Raw genomic sequence first — 18,783 nt, 5'->3', positions numbered from 1 at the left:
TTATAGCTTTCCCTATCATGTTAAAATTTATCAGGTCTGGCTTGTCACAGCCTTAAAAAAAAAAAAAAAAAGTTTAGCAATATTGTTCACTCCAGATGAAATCACGGGAAAGTAGAACAAAACCAGAAGCAACTGCAAAGCTGCTGCCCCACGGGTGATAGAGAAGAGAGAGAAACCCCTCGTGCAACCTCTCTTAATGGTGCTTTGGAGTTTGCTTTTGGTTAGAACTAGGTATGGTATCATTGAACTCACCTATGTAAATTCAATGAAGTACAAAATAATGAAAGTGAGAATTTACATGGCTGTCAAAGCTATGCTCTACCAGGTGCACATGTGAATTAATTAGCCCTATTTCCACAAATACAAGTGGAGTTCCCTTTGGAAACAAGTCAGGGCTTTTAGCCTCACTCCTCATCAAGCAGAGCAAGCAAATGTGAACAGAACTGCTCTCTGCAGAAAACTGAGGATACTGTCTTCTGTGCCTCAGTGTTTCCTGTGCTCAGGGACTTTTCTACAGCATTAAACCTCCTATTCTGTGCATGCAAGCAGAGCAGGCTGAAAGACTTCTCCTTGCAAACGCATCTTGTCCTGCTGTTTTCCTTTCCTAGGTCTGCTCAGGAATGAGCAGGGGGTTCTCGTGCACACACGCTGGGTTGTAAAGGCACAGTTGGCATTAAACTGGGAGCACTGGGCAGACCGGGTGTACACAGATGGCTTGTACTGAATCTCAGCAGTAGGTTCCTTCACATGAGAGATGCTGATTAAAATGCTACCGTTCATCTAAAATGCTTCTCTGGACTCTGTCTGAAATATTCAGTTTAAAATATAATGTTACGAGTCAATAAATTTATATTAAAGCAGAAAAGAATCTCATGTACGAGATAATGTGCACCCACAAAACTACACGGAGGACTAAATAAGGTGCCTGGATGTAAATATCAAGCAAAATCACAGCATTGCAGGGTTGAGATCAGGCAAATCCCTGTCCTGAATGGGCATTATGCTGCATCCTTTCCTATTTGAAGAGTTTGATAAAGGAAATATCAATGATACTTGAGAAATAAGTTGTGACTGTAGCTCACTTGTGCAATGACATCTTAAGATCGTATGCCCAACCTTACCACTGGTATTTCCTGACATCACAGACCTTAACAAGTATAACCTCATGCGTCTGAACATTTAAAAGAATAAGGTCACCTAATAACAGCTTTGAATTTATGATTGTTTTTATTAAAGCAGCATCTCAGAGACCCCAGCTAACTACAGACCTCCATTGTGGTGGATGCTGTCCAGACTTAATCTGAAAAGCCTTAAGTCAGAACAGTTTACAAATCAAATACAGAAGGCATACCTAAGATGAAGGAAAGGAAATATTACTGTAATAATACTGATTTATGGCAGAAGTGACCTACCTAAGGTCACAAAGCAAGCCTGACCCCGATATTCCGAATCCCAGCCCACTGCGCTAATTGCAAAACTGTTCTTTGTCTTCCTTCTGCAACCAGCAATGGGCACAGCAAGGCTGACGCTGCAACCAGGGGAGCAGCTGCTGCTCCCCAGGGCAGCAACACAGCTGTACAGCTGCAGGCAAGAGTGATCAGTTTAAGGATGGCAAGACAAAATCTTTGGCTGCCTTCTCCCTTCGCTGTGCTTTCTCACTTACATTCATGTGGATTCTCAAAGGACTTTCTAAATGGGGTTTGGGATCTTGGTGAACTAAAAGTTTCATTCTATTCAAGACCCACAACTGTATTGTCCCTTATACATCATGTGTGCCTTGAAAATTTAACATGCATTTCCAACACACAGCAGCAAGTTCTCTACACTGGGGCCATGGGCAGCCTCATCTAGTGCCTGATTTAGTGGTTGGCAATCCTGCCCAAGGCAGGGGGGTTGGAACGAGGTGATCTTTGAGGTCCCTTTCAACCCAAGCCATCCCATGATTCTATACAGAATATCCTATTTATTTACAGAACATAGTAGTGTGTGATGTGCATTTTTAAGACCCATCTTACAGGTGAGCAAACTAAGAAGGAAAGATCCAAGAAGGCTGCTTGCTTGCCAGCCAGACACTTGTCAGAAATTCAAAGGGATCTTGGATGAGGAATCCTTATTCACAACAACGAACTTGCAAAATATACAGAGAAACCTGCTAAGAAATGTAAGCCAAAATAGAGAAAACAGTCACTGCAAAGATAAGCGGCCCAGGACCTTCCTTCACCCTCAGTGGCTGAAGGCGATGGGTCCCCTTTAGTCAAGTGCAGAAGTGGGCACTCTCCTGAATGCTGCTAAGACGTTTGTATTTCAAATACACAATATCAAGGGATTTTAGGTCAGTCTTAAGGACTGGGCTAGTTATGGTTCAGTTGGGAAGTTCTATATATTTCATGTAAATCCTCATTGTGATGATGAAACCACATGCATCACAATGCCCTTTTAGCAAACACAGATCCAAAACACCCGGAGCTTGGAGGCCAGCAGGTTTCTGTTTGTTTATTTTTGTCTCTATCTCCTTGAAAGAAAGCAAGAAGTGCCCATTCTGGGTTTGCACAGGATCAATTAAGAGCCTATTTTAATTGAATGGAAGCCAAACTTTCCTTCAGAGCTCCGTGGGCTGCGTGTTGGCTGATCAGATGGCTTTCTGACTCTTCAGGAAAGTTTTGCTGTTTGTACACAGACTGGAGAGACTCATACGTCAAACCCTAATTGCTGTGCCGAGTTTTTCTTTAAGTCGATTTTTAGGTACCTTGAAATGTTTAATTTTAAACACTACAAACAAGTAAGAGGTGAACTCTTCAGTGACGGTGGTAAACAAGAGAATTTATAGGAACAAAAGGAAGAAAAATTCATGTACGGGGCTGCAAAGATAAAGCGATTTGAACTTGTGCTTGAAGTGGGAACAGTAGGCGTGCAGGGAAAAGAAAGTTTCAGGCAGTCTTCCTCTGACCTGCGTATTTTGACTTCTGATTTTCTGCCTATCAAACAGTAACACAGACAGCTCACTGGGGACCGAAAGCACTGCAGGAAGGAGCTCCTGAAATGCAGCCCTTGTTATCCTCTGTCAGAGAGACTCAAGGCATCAGAGGGGATAGGGGAGAGGAGATGGCCAGCACGGATAGGAACCCAGAGCATATCATGCTGCTGGTTTGCAAACCACGTGCTTCATTCTGAAAGGAAAACACGGGGGCATCCTTCCTGTTACCCGCATGAAACCCCATTTCATTTCTTACATCGCCCACCCTGCAAACTGCACAGAAAAAGGTTTTTCTCCACACTCTCCTCCCTCCCTCTCCCTGCAGCCTGGCGCCAGGCTCCAAACAGGGAACAAAACACACGTCCCAAGGATTGATATTTTCAGACGCGGACCCATTGACGACAGGCAGCCCTGAATGCCTTCTCCTTTTACTGTAGGGAATGGAGAGCGGTCGGGTGGCATTATTGTTTTTACCAAGTTACATCCTCGAGTCTGTCATCGGGTACAGAAGAAGCCTTTATGCTGTGGTTGTACTGTCCCATTTCCTGGCTTCTGTCAAGCTTAACAAAACCCAAGTACTAAACACATTTTATGCCTTGGAGTATCAAATGTTCTTTGCTATCAGTCGAAATGGAGCTCTGTTCATTTTCATTATTGCTTCATATGAAAATGTTAGCTCTATTCATATTCCATATTCAAGATGTTTAACCTGGGTTCACTGTATGAAAAGTCAATCATGTGTGCATAAATTCAATATATTTTCCCCATTTACTGCAGCACAATGAATATCTTACAGAGAGCAATGTTTGTATACTGATTCAAAAATATTATCTCTTTCTTTTGCCCAATTTATTTTGTATTTATTTGAGGTGAGGCAGGTATATTTGGGTTAAATAAGCTTTATCATTGCTCGGGTTTTATTATGTTTAGCACAAGAAAGGCAGTGTAAGAGAAGGAAATAAAAAATCCATCTTCGAAATCATGCCAGCGAGTGGGAAGAAACACTTTTGCTGATAAACAGGAAATATTTTATTTCTAAAGTTAACATTCTTAAGTAAAAAAGCAAACACTTCAGCTAAATTTGTGGGTTTTAAAACAAACTGAGGAAAACATGGAAGGAACTAAATAGAAACCATCTTTCAAGATGGTAAAACTAGGACAACTGCAAACACGAGGTATTAAACAAGCCGTGACAAAGAACATACACAACAGCCAATTTTAACACCAATTAAACATACCTGCAATCAAAACCCGAAAAAATACAGCCAGATGTGTCAATCCAATTATTATGCAATAACACAAACCCTTCACATTATTATTTATATTTCAGGAAGTCACACATGCTCCAACTAGCATCCAGCGTGTTCAAAGCACCAAGTGAAGAGACTCCTTGTTCCAGAGCCCAGGACTGTATGACATAGAAGAGGAATAAGGAGAGCTGGAGTAGAAGGACAAGAGAAAAGCGATCAATTGGTGCAACTCATCTCAAAAACCCAACAAACGTCAGTAACTTTCTGCCTATGTTCTGCTCTGACTCTGCCACAGCTCCACCTTGGTTCTGTTCATGGGAGTTCTGCTCATGACAATGGTACCTACTGGTAAAACAAAAAATTTAGAGTACAGGTTAACACACAGCCTGCGGTGACAGCAAACAACGACTGGACAGTACGGGAACCTGAAGTTCATTATGGGTAAACACGCTTTTTCTGTGCACGTGAAAGGAATATTTGACAGTGTAACAGGACACAGCGCGTGCTAGGGTGCAAAAGAACATGTGACTCACACCCGCTAGCACACCGGGATGTTGGGAAGATCAAGTAATGGGTGAAAAGTGCTCTGAAGTCAGAGAGAGCTAAGTGTTGAGGATTATATTCTGTTTCAGCACTTCGCTGCAACTGCTGCTCCCGTGCACCAAGCGCAATATAAGCACAATTTGCCTATAGAAGGGTAAATGGCATGCAGGTAAGCAAAATTCAGAAATTAATCCCCGTCTTGCTATCTGCAGAATACTTGAAGTCATCAGACAACAGCGAATACTTACAATCGATTCATGCTAAACACAATGAGCATGTGAGAATGTCCCAAAATACTGGCAAACATCTCAAAAGGCAACAACTTTTCTTTAAAATACTGGGGTCAAGTCAGCAGCCATGCACTGCACTTAAGCATGGAACACGAAAGGAACCTGATATTCTTGCACAGAGGTGACCTGAAGGAAGCTGTGCTCTGATTTTGCTCTTGTTTGGATTCATATTCCAATGCTAAAACGCCAAGTATTAAGGCAACAGGAATATTATGCTATCATGTTATTTACCTGTGGTGGGAGGGAGATAAGAGTTTTAACGGAGCTGAAGCAAGTAAAAAAACTCTACTTCAAAGGAAAAACTAATTATGTGTCTTACTAATTACATTTTAAAAAGATACACAGGGCATTACCGACGAATCCTGCAAAACTGAAAACACAACTGTGTCTCAGGCTGCCTCGGCTTGGAAAAGAGCTCCTGAGAATTACCAAGGGATTCCTGCTTCCCGCAAACACAGCGCCACTAATATTCTCCAGATTTGCTGGCCCTGCTACGAACCATCTCAAGAAAATGTTTACATTAAAGTCGGGTTCAGCGAGGAGGTCAGCTAACTTTAAGACTTTAAGAAATCAGCAGCCGTCTTGTCTCCCCAGCAGTGCTGGGGGATGGGAATTTTCCTTCTTTCTTTCTTTTTTTTTTTTTAATTTTTTGAAGAAAATCGTTAACTTGCTGCGTGGCCAAAATTGCAGTTTTTCACTCCGTTTTTCTTTGCTGTCAGTGATGTGAAACTTCTGTTTTGTTGTTGTCTTTTTCTGTCTGTTGTGAAGCATCCACCAATAAATTGTCAGAACGTCTGCAAAGTTTCTGCTTACTTCGAAGCTGCTTTTAGCCTAAGCCGCAATATCCCACATTTTAAGGCCATCGCGAGAATAGCAGGTACTATCTCACACAATTAGTTGAGATTTTTATCAGGTTTCAGACTTTCAAAATGCGAGTGTATTTCAAGTAAACAAGATAAGGAATTTATATTGTACATATTCACTCTTTATTCTTCAAAAATTGCTTCGATGACCAGCGGGCGGATGGCAGATGATTTTCCGTTTCATTTTGCACCATGCAAGAATCAATACAATCTGGTTTTATTCGAGCCCGACTCCTAAGCTTATGTCTTATTTACATCTTGCAACTGATAAATGACAGCAATAAAAGTGTGGCGTTCCACAGGAAGAAAGTGAGATTACACTTCATCTAATTGTTTAAAGTAGCAGAAACAGGATTCCCGTTCTGAAATAAATGCTTTAAAGGCTTCCACCGATATAATTGTATTACAAAGGTCTAACAATGCTATGCTGAGAAGCAATGGCTGCAAATACAGTAGGAGCTCAGTTTTTTTCACCCTATTTTATTCATGGTCTGCAAGATATAAATTCGCTTCATGGCTGATTTTATGATTATTATTTTTAACCCCAGAACTAGTTACTAACAGCACAAAGACTGGAAATACCTGCCCCCGCGTTTTGGTTCTGTGTCATTAACTTATCTTTAAGTGCAGCTATTCTACGAAGAAAAATAAAACGCATGGGCATGTATTACACAGGTAAAAAGAGGGATACAACAGAGAAGTAAAACCCAAATTTGAAAATATTTGTGTACGGAGATAATCCGCGTGCGTTAACATTTTGAGTTAGCGCAAGGAATGGATACAAAAGTTCCAGCAAGGAATTGTTCATGCAGATTGTTCACTTGAGAAGTACCCCTTCTGCGGGGGCTGCCTCTTTGGAGGAACTCCTTTTCCTGCCCAATGAATACCAAACTGATTTCCAAAGCTTTCACTCATTTTGACACAAAGGATACAGGAGACTGTTTAGACTCCTAATAAGACAGGAGCCGCTAAAGCTACACAGTGCTATTAAACACGGGATGGCGGCAGCCAAGAAAACAATTCCTTTGAGAGGAAAACAACCAGCATGTGCCCTCGTGTAGGAATCACATACCAGAGGAAAAGAACTTTTTTTTTTTGGCTGGTGTGCAGCATGACTGTAAGTTGCTTACTGTGCACGAAGGAGCTGGACTTCCCAAGTGCGCTCCTGCTTCAGCCTTTAGCCCACCACCCAAACTCACCCCCACCTGCTGGGGTTTTAATACAAGAGATTTGCAAGAAATCGCTGCTGGTACTGCTGTCATCTGGTGGGTACTGGTAAATGGTGTCAAAGCGAGGCATTAACACTGAATCTTCTGAAAGCGAAGCAGATTTTTTAGTTCCCCTTGAAATGCTCTTTTTCTTCTGCTACCTCCAGCGGGAAAAGTAGGACACCCCCAAAAAGCTCCTCCGAGGTGCAAATCAAACCGTGCTCATCGCAAGTGCCTTAAGCTAGAACTACACCATACCAAGGGAAAGAGCCCATCGCAGTAATTAACACATCACTACTATATTTCTTCCAATTCAGCAAATTTACAGCTGAAAACAATTGCATGGAACCCAATTTAATTACATTAAAAATTATGCAACTTATTTTATTAAATCGGGATTGATTGCTCTACAAAGAATTTAGATCCGACAATGACCTTCTGTGCTACTGTAAAAGGTGTTCAAAAAACCAATGAACATACAATGCAGGCTCTAAACCAGAAACTAATTAGCTCACACACAAAATATTAAATCTGTTTCACAAATTATGTAAATCATATAAAAAATGAGGTATAATACCAATGGCAAACTTTATAGTGCCAAAATGGAATAAGCTGTATGTATACCTGCCTTCAAATTAACTAAAGCAATTATACTGTAAAATCATTAGCCCAAGACATAGTTTAAAGTCAAGCTTTAATAACTTAATGCTACATGTATTTTCTAACCACAGAAAAACCATTACATACGTTTACACTTCCCACTAAATTTAGAGGGAGTTATGCTGCATTAAACCAAGCAAGAAAGATACAGAAGAAAGAAGGGGAAAAAAAAAAAAAAAGGAATGCTGAAAATGTTTACTGCACAAAATATGCACGAAATCAAACCATCGTATCCTCAGGAGCTTTGCTGCCCCATAAAAACAATGCATTATCACGCTTCTTGAAACACCATCATGTTTATTTCGACTGACACCATAAAAGAAGAGTTGAAATAATTTTCCTGAACGATGAGAAAACAAAATGGGTTTACGTAATCTTGGCAACACTTTCAGATGCCACTTACATGGTTTCATGGCTCTGTGCTCACTATGGCCAAAACCCTTATGAACGACTTCACGCCCAGGATAGGTGGAGGACAGCAGCAGAAGGGATGCAGAAACATCTCCGTAATGTTATTATTCTTTCTTTTTTAAGGGAAAACAGTTGGGTTTTTTTTTGTATCTCAACATGAAGTCTGCTATATGAAAAGCTACGTACGCCAGTATTTGGTGCCCTGCACCCCTTGGAACAGACAGGGCAAGGTACTGTATGATACACACAGCTTGAACACAGCTGAAGGAACATATGTTTAATGCAAGAGGAGCTGCAAACTCCTCTCAAAACCTGAGCATGCACAGAGAGAACGTTCCTCCTGCTTCCAGAAAAATGATTAATAAAAAAGCAGTTGTCTGAATTCGTCGCAGAGCTATTAATACTCATCAGTAGAGAGGTAAACTGGCCAAAGGCATACGAGTATTTGTGTGTATGTGTACATACATATATACACAATAAATATATATATATTTCATATATATACACACTCATACTCACATACATATATATAAAAATATATATAATCTACAATCACAGATCCTGTGTAATACACACAGTCAATGCACACAGGCTCTGTATTTGTTAGGACTGCTATAATACTGTTTGAATATCACCCTCCTACAAAGAAGAGCATAAAAACAACAGGCACAGGTTGCGAAGAAGTGCTTGGGATGGGAAAGAGAATGGAAAAGAAGTAATGAGGGAAAAATTTGGGAAAAAACTGAGCCATACACATATAAACTTACAGTGAAAATTAGTAACATCCGCTCGGTCAAGTAAGGAAGGCAGGATCAATGACAGAATGTGCTAATGAATAATAAATAATTTGATTGGAAAAAGTATTTTCTTGCTTCAAAATATCCTCATGATCATGTTATGACAGCTGATATTTAGGAAATAACTTTTGTCTCCTGATGCTGCGTGACCACCTCCCCCCATCTGCAAACAGACTCTACACATTACGATAATCACGGTGACTGATGACACGTAAGTATGGAATGCAGGTCAATTTTGGTCCTTAAAACGCATTTTAGAAAGAAAAGTAAATTAGTTTCTGGAGTTGACTCAGGAACTTGGTTATGCAAAAGAAGTATTAAAATGGAGATGGTCAAGGCAAGTAGTTTTGTCTTCCTGGCACTCTAAAATATTAAACTGCGTTCCTAATTCGTCAGAATAATTCAAAATTAGATCTCTGTCATCAAAACAGATGCAACAAAGCTGGTTCACTGACAATATTTTATCTGCGTCTTTGTGACTTGCTGCTTGAATCCGCACACAGCCAAATGCCACAGTGTGTGCTAACCACTTAATCTGCTTCCTTTGAAACTCATCATCAAATGCTCATTTCTGCACAGCTAACAGTAGGGGCTTTATAGCACGCTTTCTTTTTAAAACGTAAATCCAATGTCTGGGGAAGGCTTTTTTTTTATTTGATTCCTATTTATAAACCATGAAGTCTCATTCCATGTCTATAAACAGCAATGCAAAGGATAACACAATACGGGAAAAAAGATGTCACTGATTTGAAATTTCCTTAGAGAGTCACATTTCCCCTTCTACAAACCTCTAACATATTATTAAACATTTTTGGAAAGAACAAATGAGAACTTTTGCATCCGTTGTCTAAGCAGCCGAAAACCGTCTTTATCTTTAAGAAATTTATATTTTTACAGGAGAGATAATGAATGAATAGCTCATGAAATACCCTAAAAACAAGCACCTAGGAAAACATCATTTCAGCTCCATTACAGCTCTATTTACTACGTACACCACCTCTTCATGGGTTAGACTGTATCTTCATCAGTGATGTCCCAGCCGATTTTAGTTGGAAAAGTTTCCATTTCCATCTCTGCTAATGGCGCCACTGATAAAGTGGGAGAAATCCACTGCATCTGCAGCAGAACTGAAACTTCATCAAAGAACGTACATTCATATCTGTGTGCATGAACGGAAACTGACACGAAACATTTATTTATGAACCCTTCTACACACATATAATATTCAGAAACACAGAAAACCCAATGGGAAGTAGAGTGCAAGACGCACAGTAGTATTAAAAACATACTACACGAACGACTGCAAATCTTACGTCTCTAAACACTGAATAAAAGATTGGTGGAAAGCAGGACATGGCAGCAGCTGCAGGAAAAAGCCAGCGTTATCATAATATCTAGTAGCACAGTGTGTAATTTCCACTTCTGATTTTTCTACTAGCACGCTGTCTGCAGCGAAGTATGCAACAAATAAAATCATATGTTGGGTACCAACCCAATGAAAATTCCTTCCTGCAGGCAACAAGGCTCTGCAAATTTCCTTTTCTTGAATGTTGCTACTGCATGTTTAAAAGGCAAAACAGAGGAGTCCGAAGCAAAGATTTGGATCATAGAAGTGAAGTTGTAAAGCCCAATTACTTTGACAGCGTCCTTTTCAAATTCACATTCATCTTCCAAGCAAAGCCTTTCTGGCAATGTGGAGTCAACAAGCGATATTGTAACTGGTACTTGTGTGTTCTTAAAATAAACATTCCTTCCCTTCGCATGGAAATGTCATCCCGTTCAATTTACATCTCTGGAAACAAAAGCCTCAGGAAAAGTATACAGAAAAACCTGGAAAAATCCTATCCCAGTTTGCAAAACTGCTGTAAGATATACAGAGGAAATGAATCTGTGATGCTGTTGCTGTAACACAAACACTTACTGTCTTAATGCTGCATTTAATTCACATTATGTGTTTTTTAATCCTAGGTTCTTCAGTTTATACACAAAGAGCCACATTAAAAAATAAAAACTTAAATAATTGCATTTTGGTAGACTGTCTTGTATTTAAGGCCAAAGCAATCAACAAAACAAACACTGCAGAGGACTGTTTTTTTGCTAGGAGACTTGTATAAATCTCTGTGGGAAGAATAGGGTGAGGAGGAAAAAGGCTGCATCAGAAGTACTTCAGTAGTTTTCCTTTCACAACTAATTTGGATATCTCATGTTCTGAATCACCTTCCTGGAGGTGTCCCTCTGTGCAGTGGTTTCCTAGGGGCGTTTGGTTTCCATTAGGTGCCGCGTGTTAAACTTAACTAGCCTGTAACAGCCACAGTGAATAGAACCACAGAACTACTGAATCATGAAGGTTGGAAACGACCACCAAGATCACCTCGTCCAAATGCCAACCCACCCCCACCATGCCCACTGACCACGTCCCTCAGTGCCACATCCTCACGGTTCTTGAATGCCCCAGGGTTGGTGACGGCAGCCTGTGCCAATGCCTCACCGCTCTTTCTGAGAAGAAATTGTTCGTAATATCCTGTACTCCCTTGGTGGATCCTGAACCAAATCCCTCAACGGGAGCAGTGTTGATTATTGTTTTTTAAACATTTAGACCTAAATTTCAGAGCTTAAGTGTGTGTCCATATTCAATTAAAATAAGAGTTAATGAGATTACAGCCAAGCAATCATACAAAGGCCTCGCAATTCACTTTGTAGCCGAAATTACTTTGCTCTTTTTCTGAATATGTATTTCAACGTAAACTCTCCTCTTCAGGCAGCACTTCCTCATCTGTTCACCCAAAACCATTCTGTAGCCAAAAGCAGGTCTTCCATCCATGCAGAGTTCAGCAACCAAAATCCGTATTCTTGTTACAGCCAAAGCCCACAGTTTACTCTGTGGACATTTTACGAACTATGTAGCTGAATTAAAACAGCAACCAAAAAAAACCTAAGCCTCATTTCCTGTCTTTCCCCTGCATTTCTACTGTGTCATGTTAATAACTGATTTTTACTAGGATTTCCTCCTGCCTAAGGAAGGCTGACTTGCAATTGATCTGTCATGGCATGGTTTATTTGAACATGGAAGGAAAGGTCTGAATCAAGGCACCAGCTGTACCCGAATATCTTCATGTGTGTACAAGACCCCACAGTGAAATAACCACAACAGGCCTGGATTCGGATGGGCTGAGCACTTCATAAATTACAGAATCATAGAATGGCTTGGGTTGGAAGGGACCTCAAAGATTATCTAGTTCCACCCCCACCTCCTGCAGGCAGCGTTACCAATCACTGAACTGGGCACCAGACCAGGCTGCCCAGGGCCCCATCCAGCCTGGCCTTGTACACCTCCATGGATGGGGCATCCAGAGCTTCTCTGGGCAGCCAGAAATGCTCCCATTATACTGAAGGTGAAGATCTTGCTACATGCAAAGTCATCATTTGATAAAGAGGGAAACACGCCACTGGTAGACTGTAAATAAACTATTTAGAATTAGTGGAAAACTTCCTGGAATCCAGGAAAAAAACACTGCTGAGAGCCCCAAATATACCAACCCACATTGAAATGTTCAGAGAGTTGTTATTTTCAGGTTTAGCACATGGAAGTGCACTCCTAATGTTTCTCTTCTGCCCTTCAAATACAGTTTTATGGCCTTAAAATTACTCTACAAAAAGGGTTTCCTCCAGCACAGTTACATGGTTGTGTTGTCTCACCACTAACCAGACCAAGCACAGGGATGCCATAACAAAAAATTCTTCACCTGGATTTATCCCATTGAGCAAACTTCTGGGAATCGATTCATGCTTTGTACTGCGACAGAAAAAACCACAAGGACATAGAACTTTTACCATTCCTAGTAATGAGAAAACCCAACTGTATGGTACACGTGTAGCTGAGATATTTTTATCATCTCCATTAGCAGGGAGGATGCACCTGATCTGACTGATGTGGTGAGCAGCCGCACGCCAGAATCATCATACGGGAATCTGCAGCAGCCTATTGCTATAGCAACTGCCAATAACCAATAACATCAACAACATTGTTTATTCACCTATTAGAAATGTAATTTTGCTTGTTTGGGCTAAGATTGCTGAACAGATGGCTGTCAAAATGAAAAAAAAAAAAAGCAAATACTTCTATTTTTTTAATTAAAAGTACTAATTGTCTGAAAATCATCATGCTCTCGAGAGGTAAAAGGCAAGGAATCAGGAAATCCTACATGCCTACATGCCAGTAGGCCAGCTATTGATTTGCTATACAAATTGACCTAAGCTGCTCCAGCAAAATCAGGGAACACTACCTAGTAGCTCCTGCAGCCACCTCCTTTACGGAAGCATTTATATTTACAGGGCAATCCAAAGAGATCCATCATCACATTGACAAAGGACCTGCTGACACTGTTTAGCTTTAACACTAATAAATGCTGAGGTCGCACATACACTAAAAGGCAGCTTAGAGGGCAAGTATACAATTTTGCAAACTCTGTTTACTAGCTGGCATCGTGCAGAACACAAGGATGGTTTTTGTTGAACAGAAGAAAACCCAAATGTACCGTCCTAGAGCCACTGCTGTTGTATCTCATGGGCACTGCAGCTCAGTGCCTCTATTTTCCTCCCGCTGCTCTGTCTACGTGCAGCCTGCAGCTCAGACTGTTTTCTCTGGTTTACCAATGTGAAAAGGCACAGTCATTCAGACGAAGAAACTGAAGTCCACCCCGGCCAGGAGGAGGAGGCACACAAGTCACCCAAGACGTGTTACAGCAGCATTTCCAAGTGAAAACTAGGCTTTCTTTCTTGAAAAGCTGTTTTATCAATGTTTGGGGAAAGCGTCATGTTTTCCACAAAAAAGTCAATGTAACTTCCTCCTGCTTCCCCTCCTCTTGTCCTACACATTTTTAAATGTTTTAGGCTGCTGCAAATGGGATGAGCAAGCAGAATTTCAGAGAGAAGACAGGAAGGCAGTGAAGCAGCTGAAGCTCTACATTACAATCTTTTGGGCAAAAATACCCCAGTATTTATATTTTAATTTCTGTTCTCCCTCTTCTGGGGTATCTGCAAAGGATTAAAAGGCAAGGTTCTTTTCTGCTTTCAGTAAACCTCACATCGTGGTGATGGTTCAGCATTTAGTTGCCTTACAAATGATGAGAAAAGCCTGTAAGTGGTCTTCACTATCTGTGTATTTTAAAGATGGTCTGAAAATGGTTTCCTGTGAAGAACTCTTCCCTATACGAAAAAAAAAAAAAGTTTTCTGGTTTACCACAAAAAGGCAGTTTTCTACAGAAAACAAACTCCCTTTCAAGAAAAGTATTAGTTCAACTGAGAGCCTCATTTTCTGTTATAGAATGCCTTATTGCATAAAACTGATCACAGAATCATAAAGGTTGGAAAAGACCACTAAGATCATCTAATCCAACCATCAAAACATCCCCACTATGCCCACTAAACCATGTCCCTCAGTGCCACATTTACCTTCTTCTTGAACACCTCCAGGGATGGTGACTCCATCACCTCCTTGCGCAGCCTGTGCCAACAAGCCAAGGTTTAGCACTTCCTGCAATATCAAATCCTCTCTTTGATGTCCCAAGACAAAACTTTTCAGGGTAACAACTGCCCCTTCGTGTGCATACAAAGCACTCAGCAAACACTGCTCGAGCCCTGAGTAAGTCAGGGAATTAATGAAGTTAAAGGAACATGAAGATAATAAACTTTTTCAAGTTCAATTTTAATTTTTCTCCATACAGAGCATCTGTGTGTGTTCTAAAAATCTAATATGCAACTTTAAATCAAAATATTATGTTAACATTTTTTCTATAACAAAATATATCTACCCAAATTGAAAACTAACAGAAGGGTCATATTTACACCAAAGGCCTTTAAACTTTCTCTGAAAGCTTCACCTTCTGAAGAAACATCTTCTGAAATGCCAATATAGAATATTAGTTTCTGCTTTACTGACACGTCACAGAAAAAAACCCAACACCCAACCGCACAGTGTAATCTGATGCATTATCACCTCAGAAGCTAAACTCAGTGTCAAATTTACAGGGCCAATTTAAATGTCAGAAACTGGAACTGCTTTCTTATTAATACGGCTTCGTCCTGCTGCAAGCTTCCAGCTCTGCGGTGATTTGAGGTTACTCTGTGCTGGCCAGCAGCAAATCCTTTGGAAGGCAGTCAATGGCATGGAGAAGGTAGCATTGCAGGGGCTCCGATTCTAGGGATAAGCAAGGAGAAATGCCTCCAGCCAAGCTGGTTGCTTGGCCAAAACCTGCTGCTTCTCTCCCCAACCTGTCCCAGATGCCACCTGGGCAATACAAGCCAGCCAGCAGAGAGCATGGATAATCCTGTTAGAGGGAGCACCCGCTATTCACCTGGATATTCACAGAATTGTTTGAGTTGGGAGAGACTTTTAAAGGTCATCCAGTACAACTCCCCTGCACTGAACAGGGACACCTACAGCTAGATCAGGTTGCTTAGAGCCCTGTCCAGCCTGACCTTGCACATCCCCAGAGACAGAGCATCCATCACTTCTCTGGGCAACCTGTTCCAGTGCTTCTCACATAGAAGGAGGAAGCACAGCAAGCTTTCCTTCCCTCGCAAAACCCTTCATTTTCTCCATCCCTTTGAAGGGAGCAGAGCACAGGAATGCAAAAGTTTCAGCTTAGGTTAGTGCTTCAAAAAAGCAGCTATAAAATAAACAGTTATCAAACACAACTCTAATGCATTTCAAGCTGGGAAAATAATTAGTTCATGCTACAATTGTTACAAAAATGAAGAGGGAATAAATGACCGGATAGAGCTTTGCATATGCACTGCTCTAACAAATGTAGGCATGAAAAATATTCCTGACACTTCTCAGTCTAATATTAACCACCAGGAGAAGAGGTAAAATGTCAAGAAAATGTATACACATGAAGAAACAGACTCCATTACAGCGTCAAGAGGCTCTTGCATGAGTTTGAAAATGTCTTTTTTTTTTTTTTTTTTTGGTTTAGAGTATCTCTGTTCCCACTGCCAGAGCATCATTTAAATATCTGCCAAATAATCAGATGGAAGCAGAAAAGTCATGAGCAGCTCCACCATCACGGTAACCAACCCATGGGCGTTAACATGTGGCTGTACATGTGCACTGGTATTTCTGTGTATGCTCTGTGTTACCATAAAGGATGGTTGCACCAGCAGCACGTCCAGGGCGAGCACAGCTGGGCACTGCTGGGCTGGAGCAGTTTTCAAAATGTAATGCAAATCAACTGGAAGGAGTCCAATTATCCTACAATTCATTGCTCTACACCCATGAGGCCCCTTAAAGTAATGCAAAAATATTAAAGCAAGACCAACAGACAGATCTGCCTCCCTGTAACACCACTGCTCCAGTGCTGTTTGCTGTAACCCTCTAGAAAATCATTTGCTGGATACAGTGGTTCTGTTAATTAGAAAAACATGAGCCTCCCAGGGGAAGCTCTGAGGCCCCACGGTTTGTGTGCACATGCTGCTCTGTCACTCCAGGGATAATTTTTTTTCCTGCTGAAGAAGAACATTTGGGAATGTGGCGGCTAATCTTCAGCACTCCCTTCTGCATCAAGAGAAGAGTTAAGGAACAGCCAAGCCAAGCTGAGAATCCCATTACCTGTGATACTGCACCAAAGGTGGATTTAGCATGCAGGGATCAGAGGCTGCATGGTGAGGCACTGGAACAGGCTGCCCAGGGAGGGGGTGGAGTCACGGTCCCTGGAGGCATTCAAGTGAAGTGCAGATGTGGCACTGAGGGACATGGTTAGTGGGCATGGTGGGGATGGGTTGATGGTTGGACTACATGATCTTGGTGGTCTTTTCCAACCTTAATGATTCTATGACTTGGTTGGAAATGGAATACGGACCCAGATCCCAACTGTGGATGGAGCAGAGGCGGGCTCCACGTCTCCGAACGTTGCTGATGAGCTCTGGTCACCCGAAGCAGCCCTGTTCCTTCCTACCTCAGGGAGGTTTTGCAGAGGCACTCCACAGAAGGAACAGGGATTGGGAGAGGAACCTGAAGTTAGAGGAAAGGAGCAAAGGAGAAAAAAACAAAACAGACCTGTGGGGTGGGCAATGAAGTCACTCAAGTGACTTCAGTGAAAAGTGATCACCACCTTTTCCCAGAAGCACCCTTAATCATCCTTGATGCAATTTCACTAAAGCAAATTCTATTTCATTTCATTGTGCCTGACCAAGCAGTGCAATTCCTACTAGCTGGACACTTTCTAGCCTTCATCAGGCTTTCGCAATAGCACTCATTCCCTTGAATTTATCAGTGCATTTATCACAACATTTCCAAAAGCGCCAGCTCCATGAGGCAGAACCTGGTGCTCAATACTTTATTTGTATTCAGCAGATCGACCTTTGCATTCTGTCCTGGTACTCTGATAATTTCCCCTGTTTCCAGGAGAACTCCTGCTGCCCTGCAACGTAATCACTCCCGTGTTTGACGAGCCGAGCAGTTTCCTTCATAGAAGCCCAGGCGCCTTGCATATTTATACACCTTTTAACAGTCCAACTGGCCTCAGGTTTAACCTAGAGATATTTAATTTTGTTCTGCTACAAGAACAACAAAACTCAGCTATTTAGATACAGGTTTAACCACAAATTAAAAAATAATAATAATAATAATGATCCCTTTGTGGAAAAAAATAAAATAAAATTGTATACAGCAATCAAAGGTCAGCGTGAGAACCTTCGCGTTCAGGATGCATCTGGTGAGATTTGTTCTGCCAATTTAAAAGACACAAGACGGTCAATAAAAAAATCCAGAGAAACTTTCCCTTTCTGATGTTGCAGTAAGTGGTCATTTGTTTGTAAAACAGCAAGAGATTGATGGCTAAGGGTGATTGTGGAGAGAATCTGGATAGAAAAATAGGTAAAACAAAAGTTCTACAAAACGTGTATAGTTATTATTCAAGTTTTTCTCACATGACTCAAAATGCATCCATCATCACGTCAGCTCACGGTTAGGGAGTCAATTTTTCTGGAAATTTGGGGTTTACACTCACACAGTTTGCTGTTTTAACAGTAGAACATGTGATCTTGATGTATTCAGCACACAAATTAAAAGGAGAAGACATATTTCATCTTTAGCTTGGATTCAAACCAGGTCAAAGAGCTCCATATTTTCAGCCCATTAGTCATGGGAATTAGAAGTATTATACAGTTGCTTTTAATTGGCAGTTCATGCTAAACCACCGCAACCTAGCCTATGATTGCAAAACCAACTAAATTATATTCTCAATAAAACATCCCCCGGCCTACAAAAGACCTATCCCAAAGCAAACTCCACCTCACATGTGTGAGTAAAATATAACCAGCTCCACACTCAAAGATCATGGGAAAAATGTTGATGACCAGCCCAAGTCCGGCGCAATGCCGCGTTCCACCCCAGCTCCCTCTCAAAGGAAAGTCGTTTGCAATGCTCCGCCGGTCAAACACAACATTAAGTAGCAAGCACTAAAAAGTTAATTGAATGTTTGCCAGGAGATGTATGCCCCGTTTTTATACTGGTTAATTAATTTCTTTGTTTTTATAAGAATTTTAAAGAGTGACCAACATGCGGCCCGAGGGTAATGATCTCCACTCAAGGGAGACGTCTGACTTTTGGTGACTTAGTGGTGCTTGGAAACTCCTCAAGTTTATTCTCGTGCAGGTGCTCACTTTTAGCATTACATAAACTCTTGCATCTGTTTTACCTGAAGATGCTAGTATCTCCATGCACCTCTCCTAGAGGAACACCATCTCAGCACAAGCATCGAAAAAATAGATTTGTTCTTCATGTTGA

The 18,783-nt window shown here is 41.2% G+C and overlaps 1 protein-coding gene and 1 long non-coding RNA gene across 3 annotated transcripts in view; one reads left to right on the top strand and one right to left on the bottom strand.

Moving 5' to 3' along the window:
- The window catches only part of TAF3 (TATA-box binding protein associated factor 3), a 114,250-nt gene that overhangs the window by 49,437 nt on the left and 46,030 nt on the right, over positions 1–18,783 (bottom strand). The gene's annotated exons all lie outside the window — the stretch shown is intronic.
- Positions 2,050–5,852, top strand: LOC110392249. 2 transcript variants are annotated; one of them, XR_002434276.1, is made up of 3 exons: positions 2,050–2,481; positions 4,305–4,936; positions 5,395–5,852. It is a non-coding gene; the product is annotated as an uncharacterized LOC110392249 (long non-coding RNA). The 2 variants fall into 2 exon arrangements; XR_002434275.1 differs by having other exon boundaries at positions 2,060–2,481; positions 4,305–5,852.

This window comes from Numida meleagris, chromosome 1, assembly GCF_002078875.1.
Source record: "Numida meleagris isolate 19003 breed g44 Domestic line chromosome 1, NumMel1.0, whole genome shotgun sequence".
Classification (NCBI taxonomy): Eukaryota; Metazoa; Chordata; class Aves; order Galliformes; family Numididae; genus Numida; species Numida meleagris.
This window is presented reverse-complemented; position numbering and strand designations above follow the sequence as displayed.